Raw genomic sequence first — 18,707 nt, forward strand, 5'->3', positions numbered from 1 at the left:
AACGCACTAACGTAGCCATTTATGAAAAATGAAATATTAAAAGTTTAGGGGTTTGAACATGCACATTGAATGACAGGGAAGAAAGCAACGCAATAATTAAATTATGAATCAAATTATGTTATAAATATAACAGAATATTTAGAAAATATAAGTTTAATTTCTCATTGTTGGAAGGTGTTTAATAATTATATAGATTTTGTTTGATTGTTTGTTGTTTAACGCCGCACTCAGCAATATACCAGCTATATGACGGTGGTTCGTAAATAATCCAGTCTGGACCAAACAATTTAGTCATTATCATCAAGAGCACCGATCTACTCATTTGGGATACGATGGCATGCATCAACCAAGTCAGCGAGCCAAGTCGCCTTCGTACAAGCATGGGTTGTTGAATGCCTATTCTAACCCGGATCTTCACGGGTATTTTTTTAAATAATAAGGTACAATGAAATTCTGTATATGTCCATAATAAGTGTGTATAAGTAGATGGATAATATGTCCATACACGCCAAGTAAATGCTTTATGCATTAATTTAAATGCAAATGATTCAATGATGAGTTCTTTCACAAGTCCATATTTCAAGGCATGTATTTGATATTCATAATAACTCCACAAAAGCTACACAATGGCAACAAAACGGTACCAGCATCACAGATACCAATAATACATGAGATACATATAATTACTTTAAAGTTAAAACATGTATCTAAATAGAAAATTAGAAGGATACACCTCCGACATTTTTCGTATTTTGTTTTCGTTTGGAGAGAGAAGTTGTGATTGGTATCTGATGGGTGCAAACAGGTGTTCCCTTCCGCCCAGGCCTTGCGGCAATGCTATAGCCCAAAATGAAACAAGCCTTGTTCAACAGGTTCAGACTCAAATTTCTATCCAACTTGGGCTCCTTTTAAATTTAAATATAATTTCTCGTGTCGATATGTGTCAGAAGAAATGAAATATTACAGCACTGGTGAATAGGTTATATGCGCATGTCAGCGTCGATCCTATAATATCCTTTTATGCAAAATACATATATACTGATGAATTAACGTAGTAATACTACGCAAATATATGTCCAGATGCATACATCAGTACCATCTCGTGATCTTAATTCGTGCTTTGAGCCCTTTTTCTACCGGAGATTCTGGGGTGTTACATCACACCAGAAAGCCAGGTCCAAATTCAAGTCATAATTTCATGGTCCGTCTTGTATGTTGGAAACCAATATCGCAATATGGCTAAATATTGCTGAACGTGGTATTAACCCGATTACTCACATAATTATTCCATTTTCTACAGTCATCTACGAACACTATCTTTAAGGAGGTATATCTGTATCATCCAAATGTCCATACATATATGTCCACATTTATATGTATAAAGCAAGTCGTTAAAACAAGTTAAAAGATAAATGTTAAGCATTTCCTCTGTATGGATTTATATAATGTAATATCGTTTTAATGTAATGCTGATGCAGTAAACGTACCACAGACCTAATGCTAGAATAACATATAATTTCTGAAATGAACATATTTTACAGAAAAAAAACAGTTGTTTAAACAATACTTATAAAATATAAGAACAAGGAGCCAAGAGCCAAATATTGGGCTGTGTTGGACATATTTGTTTCGGGGTCTTATGACAGACAAACCTGATGCCTTTAAGTATAAAGATAAGTAAGTATAGATGTTGTACATATTCAAATATGTTCGTGATTAACCCAACCTTGAAAAATATTGAAAGATGAGTGGTAACTATTTATGCCATTATTTCAAATTAGAATGAGAGCACATCAGGAAAGCATGGTACTTTAATATACGTATCTTGTTAACCCAATATTCTTTTTAAAGTAAGAGCAGCATGTATATCGAGAGTATAGGTTTGGTGCGTGACTTATCACACAGTACTTTCAGAAAGTGTGCATATTCTGTTTATCGGCAATAAATAACATAAGACGATTCATACGGTAAATACGATTTACTTCAGAACTAGTATAGATTATTTAAGGTTAGGGGGAAATGTATGTAATTAACAGAACTTTGGCCGGGTTTGAAGGATTTGGGTCCTGGCTTGGGCTTTGTGTTGGACGTGTAGACGGCATTTCCAGGTTTGACGTATCAATGACAAAAATGATGTCAGATGCAATTCTCTGCCTTTTCGGGTGAACAATTGGCTTGCCTTTGGATGTGTTTGTGGCGGGTGCCACTGGTGGATCGGAATGAGCTCGCGTTTTTGCGAGCATCCAATGTCATCATTTATTATGATGAATCATGAAACATGCTCCTGATGTTGTCGCAATTGTGCAGTTGGCGCTACTTTTGGCAAGGGTTTCTCATGAAAATGGAAATGCTTATGTCGCTTTTGTTGACCGATAAACATGAAAAGATATAATGTTAGTGTATATGGTCATGTAATTAAGAAACAAACGACGAGTGGGAGTTGTTTATTGTACGATAAACAACGACCGAGACTCGTTTATTTCTATATGAGATATCAACATTACGTACAGCCTCTTTTAGGGTGTTAAATTAGGAAAAAATACACGCTTTACAATATTTACCCGTACTTAAATAATGATGAATAGAATAGAATCCGACAGCGGCCATGCTAGATAAATCCATTTTAGGATTTGAGTTTGGTCCCGCAATAATGGCAATACTATCATAGTTATCATCATTATTTATGTTACTTATCCTCAAGTGAAGTAGTCCTCCACACTATACATTCAGTGAAGAAGCCCATGAACATATGAACTATGTAACATACATTCATGGAAATTAGATGAAGAGTTGAAGTTAGCAAATGATATTATTCGGTCGAACGTCTATCAGCCATCTATTCTATTCATGAAGAAAATTTCACGTGGGACCAACAGGGGGAATTATGACTATCGACTTGCTAATTATTTTTTTATATTCATGCCAGCTCAAACGATCTATTGGCTTGATTTATTGTTATGGTATCCACAAAATAAGTAGGATCCGATTTTGTCCGTTTTTGTTGAAATAAAACTGAATAATATTTGCTGTTTACATATCAAAGTTTGCCAAATTGTTACAAAATGTTTGCCATAAGCAAGGCTACGTATCCCCAACATATTGTGCTAGGCACAGTATCACTGGACTGAGGGAGGGCGGTATTCCTCCTTGTGGGTCACCTGCTTGGCAATATGGGACGGGAAAACTGCAGGGGGTGAGGGCAGTTAAGTTGATGGTACAGACAGATAAGAGAGATCATTTTACAAATGTGAAACCTCAGTCCACAAAGGAAGAGGCGAAAGCTAAAACTTGGTGAGGTTTACAGAACAAAGGCAGTTATTTCTAGTTTCTTACTGACTCTCGAAGATACATTTAATAAAACAATTAATGCGTGTGCGTGCGTGCGTGCGTGCGTGCGTGCGTGCGTGCGTGCGTGTGTGTGAGGTAGAAGAACAATTGTACACCATAAAAATGGCTACGTATGTAGTTAGGGTAGATATGTTGAATGCCCGGCCAGTATGACCTTTGAGTCACTACAGTTTCAGTCATTAAAATGCGTAAAACAGTATTTGAGTAAAAGAAAACACTATAAGTGAGTGAAACAAAAGACCTCAGTACAGGCACACCCAGTCCCCCAACCCCAAGTCAATACTCATACCTGCCACATCCTCAACCACTTAACTTACTCACACAATCATCTGACATGTTCGCCAACCCTCGTTTCACAACGCATGCACGCACGCACGCACGCACGCACGCACACACACACACACACACACACACACACACACACACACACACACACATACATCACATTCTTCTTTCCCCACCATTATGTCTACGTCAGCCATCATGGATCCATGCGTATGCTTTTATACATAATCCATCTACCCACCATTCCCCAACATCCATCGAACTATAACTATATCCGCCCTCATGTATCGGTATTCGTGCTTTCATACATACATACACCCTCCTACCATTCCCCTACATCCATCGCAGTATAACTATGACTATAACCGCCTTCGTGCATCCGCACTTACGTTCAAATTGCATTGCATATGCATCGAATTACACGTTTAAAATATCGTAAATATTTACAACATGTACATTATTATATATCAGCAAACAGAGATTATTATAACGCAATAGATTTCATCCGTCAAAACATCACAGAAAGAGGGGCAGCCTGGAATTTTATAATGGCATCTGAATGCACTAAGACGTTCAACTGGTCAGGAGGTGAGAGTTGCGGAAGATTACGGTAAACTTTAGTTACAGATCTCCATTACGAATATCTAAAGTATGAATAAAGATCACAGCTTGCTATGACGTGTACTTCATGCCTGCAGAATTAGCAATGTCCTTAGCTCTAAATTGTATATCTAAATGCTTATGTAGACAAAGACCCAAATGTATATAGGCATGACCATATTATATTCTACGCACATATCACCACATTTAAAAACAAAGCTAGATTGAGTATTTGAAGGGCATTAAGAACTGATACACACAAGGAAAAATATTTATGGATGTCAACGGAGGAACACTGCGTTTCGGAATATATACTTTCTCCTTCATCAGGTGCATATTATTAAATGCTATGAGACAGAGAACATATATTTGTACCTGTAAGAACAACAAAAGTAAAAAGATAGCAAAGAAGGCAACGCAACAAGGGAAGCCAACAGATAACTGGCATGGCGCTGATTACCCCGCCTCCCGTTTGCCCATTGTCCATTTCCCATTACCAATCATTCATAAGTTAAGTTTTGGCTTTAATTTGTCCATTGATAATCAACCATCAACGTCTATTATCTCCACCCTAAAAATATGTAGTTTACTGAGAAAGTGGTATCCAAATATAATGTGTGTTACTGTTGACCACTTTCTTAAAGGCATTGTTGGTTAAAAGCTTTCGGTCATAGAAGCCGTGCCATTTTTCTCTTGTCAGAGGAGTACACAAAGTACACGTCATCTGGACTAACATTTTTAGTTCGGTGGCTGGGTTAGATCGCCAACTTTGTGTTCTGGCGATTGGGTGCCTCACTCACAGTGTGGGTTCAAATCCCGGACGGGACTGAAACCAAGAAAGTACGAGAATCTGTACTTTACTCAGAAAGTGTTATCCCAATTATAACATTTGTTGTCAAGAAAACACAATAAATGTATATTCGGCTTTGGATGGGTAATGATATCACAGACATATACGGATATTGATGATGACTTGGAGGAGCTTCGTAACGCACGTCTTCTCAATTCAGGGATTGGTAAATCCAAATATGTGTGTGCGCGTGCGTGCTTGCGTGCGTGCGTGCGTGCGTGCGTGCGTAAATGTGGGCCTGTTGGATGTTACATAAAACATTCATCTTGAGCGGGATGGTAGTTCGAGTTGGATTAGCATGTTAACCATATGATCTTCTTTAGGCAGAGAATGCCGCGCATGAATGTATTTTGTTATTGTTGAACATGTAATATAGTTTTAAAGAAATAAAACAGTGACATAATAACTACAACTTTATGTGAGTGCGAGTAGCTTTTTTGGAATGAGATGAATAAGTCTTATAAAGTTGTAAGCTTCTTCACAACCGTGTAACTATGAATTGACTTTATTGGGTAATCAAAAAAGAGATAGGACCTAAAATAGCCAAATTTCATACGATTTCACTTGTCCACCATCTTGGATGCAAGGCGAAAACATTTCAGCGCGTTTGAAGCCACTGAGAATACCCCCTGCAGAGTTGGACGAACATTCTGCGGTGGCGCGGCTGAGTTGACCAGAGGCTATCAGCAGTATTTCCTGTCCAGGTTATTTAGATCAGTTGTTTGTGTGTGTGTGTGTGTGTGTGTGTGTGTGTGTGTGTGTGTGTGTGTGTGTGTGTGTGTGTGTGCGTATTTGCGTGCGTGCGTGTTGGGGGTGGGGGCGGGGGTGAGATTGGGGGGATAGATGATAGATTTAGCAACAAGTAAGGTCATCTTGAGTGGGAGGGTATTTGCAGATGGATTAGCATATGAACTATGATTCTCTTTAGGCAGAAAATGAGGATCCACGGTGTTCTACCTGGTAGAAGTGTGTTATCAAACCTCACAGCATTGGTTTTTTGACTGACTGTAGCGTCAAAACAAACTCATTCATTTACTTGAACTGAATGTTCATCTTAATTGTTATGGATAGTCACGGAGCCATGATCCAGAGAACAGGGTGTCATTAGATAGAAATAAACTAGGTAATAATAGGATTACCAGAAAAACGGGGTTTTACACACAAGCCAATAAACTTCGCTCATTAGTCAGTACAAGATTGAAAACTGCCCCATAATTATGTATGACATGCTTGTTGGGTATTGCTAAATATATATGTGAAAACAAAGTTATTAAAATGAAGAGCAAAACTGATGAAAGTTAACAATAAACGTGTATACGTGTTATATCGTCACTGCAAAAATAATGATTGTTTGTCTTTAGTATTAACATTCAAATACGTTATATCTGTATTAGCGATATTGTCTTTGTTCCACCGGTGAGTCAGCGTTAGCCGTACTATCTCGTAGTATAATTGAATTTCTGAAGACATCACGATACAGTTTTTACGATGCATCACGTCTGCACTAGCGTTTGATAACAGCCTTGTGTTTGGGTGTTTCAGTGGTTTAAATCGCTGCTCTTGATATTGTTGATTAAACTTTGATACTATGAACAATATAATGTTATGTGAGAGGTTGACTTTAGAACGGTAACATACTAATAGTATATAGGATGACATAAACAGAACAAGTTCGTCCAGATTAGTGTATAGGCAACATTTAATAATTAAAATAATTACATTCAACAACTCCCCTTTTAAGTCCATTTTCCTGACTTATAAGTAAATGCAAGAACAATCGACCGGAATACAATGTATAGTTCTTGTCCACTTCCATATGACTATATAGCATACAATAAGCTATCGGGTCCCGTTTAGATCGGTTTGGGTGGCAGCCTAGATAGCCATAGAATAGTTTCATCTTGGAATCTCCCATATCACTGGGGATCCTCTTCAATTTAAATGGAGTTACTCATTACGATTCCGAACATTCACGTGACTGCGTTTATGAACCATTGTCAAATAGTGGTGACAATAAATCTAGGAAACAATACGCGAAATCGCGCATGCACAGAACGGAAAATTTGGTCAAGGCATTAAGTAATCCGCATGCGCAGAACGATTGATTTCAGTACTTCCGCTAAGCGCTTCGAGTGCAGCGTCAAACGCGGGCCTGTAATCTAACACGCGGGGACTGACCAATGAAATCTGAGAAGTAGAAATACCGGTAGACGCTGTTGCTTGATTGACAATGTCAATCAAGAAAGGGAGGAGCTTAACGCTATCGTTCTCTCCCAGTAAATTCCGATGTCAAATAACGACGTTATTTGGACGGAAAAACGATGGTTTGAAAACGTCCAAATAACGTCGTTTTTCCGTCCAATGACCATATACGGGAAAAAACGACGTTTTCGTGTTTGCAGTGTTACAAATGTACGATGTGGTTTCCATAAGAACAGAAGTACTATCGATCATTTAATACGTTTAGATTCATTTGCATGCCGTAATAAACAAACAACATGCAGCGGCTATCTTTTTCGGTCTTGAAAAAACATATGACACTACATGGAAACATGGTATTTTAAAAGATTTACATAACTTTGGATTGCTAGGTCGTTTGCCTCAGTTTAAATCCAACTTTTTAACAGACAGACAATAACAAGCACAAGACCAAGGAGCGTCCATTCCAGTTTGGAATGAACGTTGTATTGCTTTGGAAAGATCCCCATTCCAAACTTTCCAAAGCTTGGAAGGATCGACGTTTACGGAAAATTCAAAATTGGATTGGCAACATTTCCAAACATATTTCCAACACAGGAAATGTTTGGAATGACTTGGAATGGTTTCGAATGGTTTGTAATTGTTTGGAAGTATGGTTAGAAGGGACAAGTTAAAATTTGTTTTATTAGTAATTTGAATAATTAAAAGACTATGAATTGTTTATTGAGTTTAAACTATATATAATAATTAATAAACTTATCTCAAACATTCACTACTTGTCTGTCTAGCGAGGGGCTTTTACAGTCGCATTCTACCTAAGGTGAGAGGGAGACCCGCATTGACTCGACAAGACACTAATAGGTCTCAAGATTAAGTACTCGGCTGGATGGCTGCCATTTAATTACAATACGGACAGTCGTCTAGACGGCTCACATGTAAGTGCGCCGACATGTGCCTAAGATCATAAAATGGACAATCTTCGGTAACATCTAATTTATTGTTGTCTCACGCCATAGCCATAATTCTGTTTATTGAACAATTGGAATTCAGGAAGTTATCAATAATTGTTTTACGGGTACCATATATTTTAAAATCAATTTAATGACAGACTATGCTTTCCAAGTCCCGATTATCAAATCAATGAGGTATCAGTTTCACCACATGTGCACAGACCGCCTATACTTATATATACATTTTCATAAGTATTCTCCAGTTAAAGTTCTATCCTCTTATCAAATAATCTGCGAGAGTGATCATCATTAAGGAAACTCATTCTCATCAAAGAATTCAGAACAAATGAAGAATCAGATGCATACATAATTGCCATGCTTCATTCATCACGAAGCAGATTTACATACATTTGTGAACAGCACTTAAACTGTGATAATGAATTTTACCATTGTCCATATTAACATAATAATATATACATATATACAAAACAGGACATGCATTTAATAAATATTTACCATTATATGGATTTCCGAATATATAAACGACTTCAACGTTGATATTTCAGACAAAAACAAAGTCTCCTGTCTTTTAACGTTCAGGGGAAAAGGGTTTGCTTTCACAATTTAACATTTGTTTTCACCAAAGGACAATCAAATCAAGCCAAAAACACGAAAAATACATATATATGTTTAGCGACCGTCATTATACAGCGAGGGGGGGGAATTCGTCTTCTCTAACTGCCTTCACAAAAACATTCCTGCCCTTAATTACCGAGGCAGATGTGACGTAGTAGCATTACATTCGCTGCGTTTGCAGAATATAAGATGTCTAATCTGTGGAGTAACTAAAGTAATATTACGGCTGAAATCTTACTTGCATGGTTGTTTTAATAGAAAACATATGTTTTAAAAACACAGTTGTACTTATATAATGTTTTTAGGTTTGGTTTATAAATACTAGAGAAGATGTTTATACATATAATCAAAATAGGAGTTGTGAATAGTGAAATGTTTTAATTACATCAATGTGTCAATAATTATTGACTGATTACGTCAAACAACTGTCAAACCATTTATTGCCATGTACGTACATGTACACAGGAAGTCGGCGCTGTCTGAGGCTTCAGGTAAATAAACATCGTGGTTTTATGACGGGAGATCAGACGAACCGTGAACCAGGGGCATGCGACGTAATTACACCTAAAGGTGGTAGAATCAGGGTTTTGTCTCTTGAACTGGCTAATTGACCGTACATATAATTGGTAAATATATTCGTTTTGACACCCGTGTTTCATGCGCATCCCGGGTCATAAGCAGAATACAGACAAATAAGGCCCCGTGATCAGCGGAGCGTGAACAACATGGATGCCGCCTTTCGGCCGTACCGAACAGTCAAACTGCGATCTCGGAACTGCTCGCCCGATTGAATCCAATTGCAAGCAGAGACAAGATTATCTCCCTTACCCAAACATGATCGTTGCTCAGAAATGTTCAAATCTATCTTCAGTAAATCATGAAATTAATGCGAGCATGACATTTATGCAAACAATTCGATCGTCTGTACTTACTTACTTATAACTTCTTTCAGTGGCATTTAGAAGTTGGTGTGATGAAGTAAGATGAGTTCTATGGATGAACAACTTCTTTATTACAATTAGTGCGACGTTTCGGTGTAGATCCTAACACCTTTATCAAGCAAGTGATGGATAGTGCTAAACAACATAGGTATATATACTTATTAACATCAAAGTTATACAGTAAATTGATTGATGGACACAGAGAGCTGATTAAGATAATTGGAAGCCAGTTGATCACTAATGAATGCAGAGTCAACAAGCAGACAGATAGAGATGATGGAAGCCAGTGGATTAATTGGATGGACATAGGGATTTAGCAATTAGGTGATGGTAAGCAGGCGGGATGTAATAGCCTTGGTCTCTGTTCATTGCTGGCTGGATCCTTTTGATATAGATGGCTTCTAGGAGTTTCCTCATTTTGTAGTCTGATTGATTGTTGGGCAGGATCTTGATGTTGTTCCACTGGATGTTGTGGTCGGGGTGGGTTTGGGTGTGGTCGGAAATGGCCGATGTTGTTTAGCACTATCCATCACTAGCTTGATAAAGGTGTTAGGATCTACACCAAAACGTCGCACTTATTGTAATAAATGAGTTGTTCATCCATAGAACTCGTCTTACTTATTTACTTATATTGGAGATTTTACGTGCGCTTTCCGACTGCAGCGTATTTCGCACACGGGCCCGGCCAGGCCATTTAATGTGTTTCCGAAAAGGGGAAAAAGTTGTTTGGCAAAATTGTTTCGTTAGTCCCTCTTATTTATTGTAATATGTTTCATTTCATCATGATAAAAAAGTTAGTCACTTATAAGGTTACCACGTTGAAAATGGAAAGGATCATTAACAAAAACAACAAAATGTATTCTCTAATCAGTCAGCCTAACAGTGATATAACTGCACATAAAACAATCAAGTTCGCTAAAGTATTACACATGGTGGGTGGAGAAACAGGGGCACTTTGAGTTTGACAGGTGTCATCAGCTGGTCAAGTAACATCACGGTTTGTATATTCACGATGATTGGACAGTCTAGACTGGCGCCAACTAATCATGACGGCGTCTTCAGAACAGAACAGAACTTTATTTCTCCCAGGTTTAGACTTACTTGGATAACGGAAAATTTTGTTTTAGGGACAGCATTAATTGTGATTTAAACAAAGCAGATTCTTCTAAAAACATCATGGTTTGCCTAGGTCACAGCCAGCAAAATATAATATATTAGTTCAAATTGTAATAATGAGGACCTATATTCTCGAAACGATCTTTGTTCTACGACAATCGTAAGTCGGTATGGGAAAACAAATATTTGTTTAATTATTCAAAGTTCATATTCAATGTCATATGATTATAGACAAGGAAGATAAGAAATTAAATATAAAGAGTAGCCACTTTAAATGACAGAAATTCTTTTAGTTAAATTTGCTCATGATTTGGTCTTTTCGTGGTAAATAGTGCCAAAATACTCTTAATTATTTACTTTCATCTTATTACTAATCTCACATAAGGTCAAAAGTTGTACAATGTTTAATAGATATGATTAGACATGTTGTATCCAAACATGGAAATATGACCTTGACAAATAATTTTGAATGGTGGTATTTACAAGTTTTGAATTGTTTGGAAGTGTTTGGAATGGATGATATTTTGTCCAGTGAAGTCCGCATGGGTTCTACCCTGTCTGATCATTATAATCAGGATCAGGGTGTCCCACAAGGCAGTATTTTGTTTATTTAGGATTAATATTAATAGCTCATCGAAAGTTTTAAATGATTTTTAATTGATGGATCACTTTTTGTGGATGATTTTAATATTTCCTGTGGAAATGTACAAGCAAACAATCGAAAGGGAACTATGTTTAAATAAAATTCAGAAATGGTCTTTGGAAAATGGACTTAAATTCTCAAAATCTAAAACAAACTGCATTCATTGTTGTAGAAAATATAAATCGCACAAAGATCCGGAACTACTTTTAGATAACAATCCTATTAAAGTTGTAAACGAAGCCAAGTTCCTGGGTATAATTTTCGATCACCATTTGACTTTTCTGCCTCAAATGAAATATTTGAAGAATAAATGTCTGAAGGCCCTGGACTTACTGAAAGTTGTCTCAAATTCTAAGTGGGGAGGAGATCAGAAAACCCTCCTTCAACTATACAGAGCACTTATCCGCTCCCCACTAGATTATGGCTCTAAAAAGGAATATAAAAATTCTATATCCTAATCACCATCAAGGCCTGAGGCTTTGTCTTGGAACCTTCCGAACTTCGCCGATATAAAGTCTGTATGTGGAGGCTGATGAGCCGTCCCTTAAACAACGTCACATCAAATTATCTTTGCAATATATATCTAAATTACGTTTACGGCTTCGGTGAAACCCACGAGCACGGGTATGGTGCTGACAAACCTATAAACATAATTGGTGTGAACCGGGATTCGAACCCACAATCATATTTTGCTGGCGTTCCCATGGGACGCAGCTCTGCACAGCGAATCGCGGCGCCTTAGATGACTAGGGCCACCCGTGCCCCCTAATCCTCTACACGAAAATCTCTACCAAACAAAATCATCTCTTATTCCACCTCTTGGAATAAGAATACAATCTAATATTTCTGCTGCGCAAATAAATCTTAGAAACATTGGCCCCACTCAGCTTTTCTCTTCTCCACCATGGCAGTTTGTGAAGCCAGAGGTGGACCTAACATTAACTAAAGTGAAGAAATCTGACACATATCAACTACTTTATAAACAACAATATAATGAATTACGAAGCACTTATGATACTTACAAATCTATATTTACAGATGGATCAAAAGATGGTGAAGCTGCAGCCAGTGCCACTGTCATTGGATCCAGGAGTATCTCATCCCGATTACCAAATAACTGTTCTAGTTTAACAGCAGAAGCAATTGCTATTTTAACAGCACTTAAATACATCAACAGCCAATGTGAATATAAACAGTTCATAATTTTTTTCATTCTCTTTCTTGCCTCCAGGCTCTTAAAAACATGTCATCCACGCATCCACTTATAACTGAAATTGTTGAATTGTTAATTGATCTTGCTACTGGCCAATGCGCGTCGTTTTCTGTTGGTTACCCAGCCATGTTGGAATCACTGGGAACACAATGGCCGATGCTGCTAAAGCAGCACTCAACAAATCTGTGACACCACTTTGTATCCCATTCACTGATATCAAACCTCTCATCAGATGTTACATCCGAGATCTGATGCAAAAGAAGTGGGGCACCCAAGTAGCTATCAATAAATTACACGAAGTCAAACCAAATATCGGTTACACCTATTTGGGCTGTCAGTCCAGATTTGAAGAGTTCATTATGCGACGATGTCGTATTGGCCATTCGAGATATACACATGAAGTAGCGCTATGTCCATTGAGGTCGCCCATGATGATAGCTGGTCATATAGGGCTTGAAGATCAATTATTTGAAGAGTGGAAGATGGAATTTAAAGTTAACCGAACAGCAACAGCTTGAAGTGGCGTATTAAGAGGAACAAGGCTATGTATAATACCCTGCCTCACCACCACAGAAGAGCCTCCAGTGGCTTTAGCAGTTGAGGGTGACTAGAAATGATACGAATCATACTTTGTTTGTTGTTTAACGCCGCACTCAGCAATATTGCAGCTATATGACGGCGGTCTGTAAATAATCGAGTCTGGACCAGACAATCCAGTGATTGATATCATGAGCATCGATCCACGTAATTGGGATCGATGGCATGCATCAACCAAGTCAGCGAGCCTGACCACCCGATCCCGTTAGTCGCCTTTTACGATAAGCATAGTCACCTTTTATGGCAAGCATTGATTGCTGAAGACCTATTCTACCCCGGAATCTTCACGGGTAAGTATTGTCGTCATTTTAAATAAGGCTTAACTGGTAAACTACCGCCAGTGACTGAAGGGATGTAAATATACATGTAAATCCTGCCGGGGTCCATGCATGTAGGAAAGGCACTGTAAGTCCACATGGTCCCTAGTATGGTGATCTCCCTTTAGTTACTGACATCTCTAGCCCATTTATATATTGTGTTGTTCACTAATACTTACTGCTTTCATATACTCAGAACTAGTTTTAAATCGAATCTGTGATATTCAACTTATTGTACTGTCCATCGTTGACAGCTTTTAGTATTATAAATGTATAACTTCTCGTCATGGCTGAAATACTGCCGATGTGACGTTAAATATTAACTCACTCACTCTCAACGAAATACCAGAGTATGTTTTAGATTATGGACGACATAGGAAACGTTGCAAAAGGTCATATTGTCCCTCAGCTGACATTTTGAGATAAGCAAACACAGAGTCTGATGCCAGTCACCAAGGACCTCAATAGTATCAAGTGGCACTCCACGCTGGGGCTGTTGTTACCCTGTCTGGCGCTCGGCATTAAGGGGCTAAAACAAGGACTGGTCGGCTCGGAGTCAGCATACTGTGTCTGAGTGTGGTATTCGCCAGTCACCAAGGACCTCAATAGTCTCAAGTGATACTCCACGCGGCATTAAGAGGCTAAAACAAGGACTGGTCGGCTCGGAGTCAGTATACCGTGTCTAAGTGTGGTATTCATGTTAAACTGCGGCATGGTATCTCAGTGTGCTAGCACTATAAATCGGCATCAGTCCGGACTAGTACAAGCAGCCACATACACACGTGCATGCATGTCGCTATATCAGTGCTATAATCTTGAACGCGACGTTGAACTCCATTTCACCTCACCTCTCCGCATTAAAATATAAAAACATAGAAAATAATGAATACATGTTGGAATTAATGTTTTTGAAAGTAATTGAGGCAGTTAATATCAAGTTGTTTGGAAAACAGCTGTTATTGTATGCTATTTATTTGTTTGAATGCAGGCTCCTTATAAAGATCTGAAAAAGCCAAAAAGTGACACAGAACATCAGATCTAGCCAAATAATGGGCATCAGGGTAACTAGTTAGTAAACAATAGTTGGAGCACGGGACAATAATAGTACCACGGCACTGTAGGTCATTTGTCTTTGCGTTGAAATGATAAAATAATAACACAGCGAGCAATTCAACTAACTTTTTTGTCAGCATTTATATTTCAACACTTCCTGAAATGTTCGATGTTTTGTGAGTTTCCACAGCATTGAGTTTTACTTGGGTGCACAAGGCTGTATGACAAGAGGGATGACATCAGCTTTGCAATAGTCAACTTTCCATTCATGTCGAGCACTATTCCATCAACACATGCTTACACATATGACATACTAGTAGTCAGAATCGTATGATGGAATCTGCTCTTAACTGAAATGTGTTATGATTAACGATGGAATTTAACTCTCATTGGCATGTGTTTACTGGACAGGAAATAGACCTGGTATCTCAGCGCTAGCCGCCGCGACTAATTTGTGAAATTTACATGTGGGCATAGGCCATGGGGATGAGTAATCGTTGGAAAGATGTAACGAAACTTTTATAAGAAACTTTATCTTTGTCTCACATATGTTTAATGATATGCATACATACAAAATACATGAAAAATTGAAAATATTTTTTTAAACATTCCTGACTCTAAATTATTACACGGAACATGTTTATGTTATTCGACAACAATCATAAGAAGGGGAAACGTCCTGTCCAAGACTGGTTTATCAACCCTAGAGTGCTTGAGCTCCTCGTCTGCAGCCGCTGGGAGGCGAAGGGCAGGGTAGCAGTCTAGCTCTTCCTATTTAGTCCCATAAAGCATTTCGCTGCGGTGAAACGTTGATTCATTTCCGTGTAGTAAGAGCTGCCTGTCGAGAAAGCCGGGGAGAGGCCTATAAGATATGGCTGTTCGGGAAACATTGACCCCGTGTGCATGTAGCGAGTTATTAGCACTTTTGGACAGCGTGAATAAGTTACGAGACAAGCTACAGGAGTAAACATATTACCACTAGGTAACACTCGTAGATAAGTGTGGTTCATGGTTAAAAATAACAGAATGTTAGCAATATCTGCACGTCTCCACAGATCTACTTCACGATAAAATAATATTAAAACAATGTTGCCATACAATACTTTAAAATGTTTGTTAAGATGTATTATAAACAGATATTAATAACTCTACCACTTTTGACATATCACTGTCAACAGTATGATGTGATTGTGTGTGATGTTGGTTGGTTACAGTCAGACTGGAGTTACGTCCCTTGGAAAACTGCCATGCTGTCAGAGTGTGAACTGCGAATACGGAGCCGTGTGCGATTGCGTGAGTTTGATCGATGTGCTTGAACTGTCTCCGTGTGTAATTCTGCACCCTTCGGTGACCCATGATGTTTTACGTACATATTTGCGTACATGTAATGCATTCATGACTTGAAAGATAAAATCTGACCACGTGCAAGACTGAAACTGTGATGATGTCTGACAGAATAAACATTGCTTTTGAACTTCGTTCATCGTGCGACAACAACTTCATTGTGTCAAATTAATACCCCATGTTCCTTGAAACTAGACCCGTTAAAGATCCAGGGTAGAATAGGTCTTCAGTAACCCATGCTTGTCGTAAAAGGTAACTATGCTTGTCGTAAAAGGCGACTAATGGGATCGGGTGGTCAGGCTCGCTGACTTGATTGATGCATGCCATCGATCCCAATTGCGTGGATCGATGCTTATGATGTCAATCACTGGATCGTGTGGTCCAGATTCGATTATTTTACAGACCGCCGTCATATAGCTGGAATAGTGCTGAGTGCGGCGTTAAACAACCAACCAACCAACCAACCAACCAATCCTTGAAAACAATAACACGTGTTTCAGGAATTCATTGTTGTGAACATATTACTAGTTTTGTTTTCATGATATGTTTGTTTTCTACTTTTATGTTACAAATATATCTAGAATATAAAGTGCATTCCTGATTCTGAAGGTACCACATGCAAATTACTGTTTGTTTTATCTTCTGGGTTACACATGTGCGAACCGCCTCCGTGGTCTAGTGGTAGAGCGTCCGCCCGGAGAGCGGAAGGTCCGGGGTTCGATCCCTGGCCGCGTCATACCAAAAGACATTAAAAGATGGTACGTGTTGTTACCCTGTCTGGCGCTCGGCATTAAGGGGCGAAAACAAGGACTGTCGGCTCGGAGTCAGTATACTGTGTCTGAGTGAGGTATTCATGTTCAACTGCGGCATGGTATCTCAGTGAGCTAGCACTTTAAATCGGCATCAGTCTGGACTAGTACAAGCAGCCACACACAAACGTGCATGCACGTCGTTATACATTTGCAATAATCTTGGACGCGACGTTAAACCGAATTTCATCTCATCTCACCTCACCTGGATCACAGTTATCCTGTCACTGATTGATATTGATTCATACACACATACTGATGGTGTATTCACAAAACTTTGTGAATTGATTTGTCTGGCAAGCTATGGTTGTTGTTTTTACAAAAACCTAAAATACTTTGAAGTTGTGAGCACACAAAGAAATCAGGGTACATGGATGACCTCCTGCGATCGATCTGCTGTTGTGAATCTGATGTTGTCATTATGCAGACACGCTGTGATGTAACTGGAATACTGTTAAAAACGGCGTTAAACCCAACTCACTCACTCACTCACTCCCTGGGATGATTATATTCATCTTACATACACTACCTAAATTACGGGGTTTGTGAAAGAGCATTCCTTCTCCATCTGGTTATCTGATGGTTGCTATGCAAGACATGCAAATCTGTAATCACAGTGGATATTTGCGATCGATCTGATGTTGGCTAGCAGATATACACTAATTACCGTTATATATTTATTGTCACTCCTCCTCGTGCCATCCAATGGAGGAATAGTATAATTCGTATTCAATGACACGCTGCTAATTGCACAACTTTACGTCCTATCTTTTCTGATGGGATGTTAAATATTTGCTTATGTTGACTCTAATTTAGATAGCATTAGCCCGTACACACCTACTGCGCACTGAAACCTCGATTCTGCAGAGGAGTAGCAGCTGACATGGTGTTCTTCGCCATGAGACCAAGCCAGATTCTTTTGTCATTTGTTTTTGGGGTGTTTATTGGAGGTGCAATCGGCGATGGTAAGTTTCTGCTTTGTTCTCCATTAAATCCGTAAATGTTTTTCCTTTACCACATGATCACTACTTCATATGATGGACGGGCGGTCGGGTAGCCTAGTGGTTAAAGCGTTCGCTCGTCACGCCGAAGACCCGAGTTCGATTCCCGACAGGGGTACAGTGTGTGAAGCCCATTTCTGGTGTCTCCCGCCGTGATATTGCTGGAATATTGCTAAAAGCGGCGTCAAACCATACTCACTCACTCACTCATGATGGATGATTACAATTGATTTACGATCAGTCGATTCACCGAGCTTGACCACATGAGCCTCTTCGTCGCATCACACGATAAGCTTAGTTAGTTGTCGACCTATTCTAATCAGGAATTTTGACTTTGGAATGTAGTTATCCAGTATGTTTAAAATAAACAATACGATTTATCCTTTAATCATGAAAAATTTAAAGCTTTCTAATGCTCTGATAAGGCTGCATTAATAAACTAAATGTTTTAAGGTAAAAGTGAGGAGGTAAGTAGGTCAGAATTGGAAAGCAAAATTATCTTTTTCACACCAAAGCATACCAACAAGTACAGCGCACACACTTAGTGTGGCTTATAAACACAATGTCAGTCGAGGATACTCAACGGTCTGCGCATATGATGCGGGAAAGTTGGGACGCATGACTGCCCAGAAAACATCACCTTGTCTTTTCAGCCTAATCATTGAGAACTTATTCTAGCGAGAGGGATTATGTTGTTTCACGTCAAAGTGATGGTATTGCAGTTATGTCGCAAATCACCGTAATTAATGATGTGTAGGGGAACACTCCACTGTGATGACAGATTTGCATGTCTTGCATAGCAACC

Source organism: Haliotis rufescens, unplaced genomic scaffold, assembly GCF_023055435.1.
Source record: "Haliotis rufescens isolate VD_foot unplaced genomic scaffold, xgHalRufe1.0.p SCAF_18, whole genome shotgun sequence".
Lineage (NCBI taxonomy): Eukaryota > Metazoa > Mollusca > Gastropoda > Lepetellida > Haliotidae > Haliotis > Haliotis rufescens.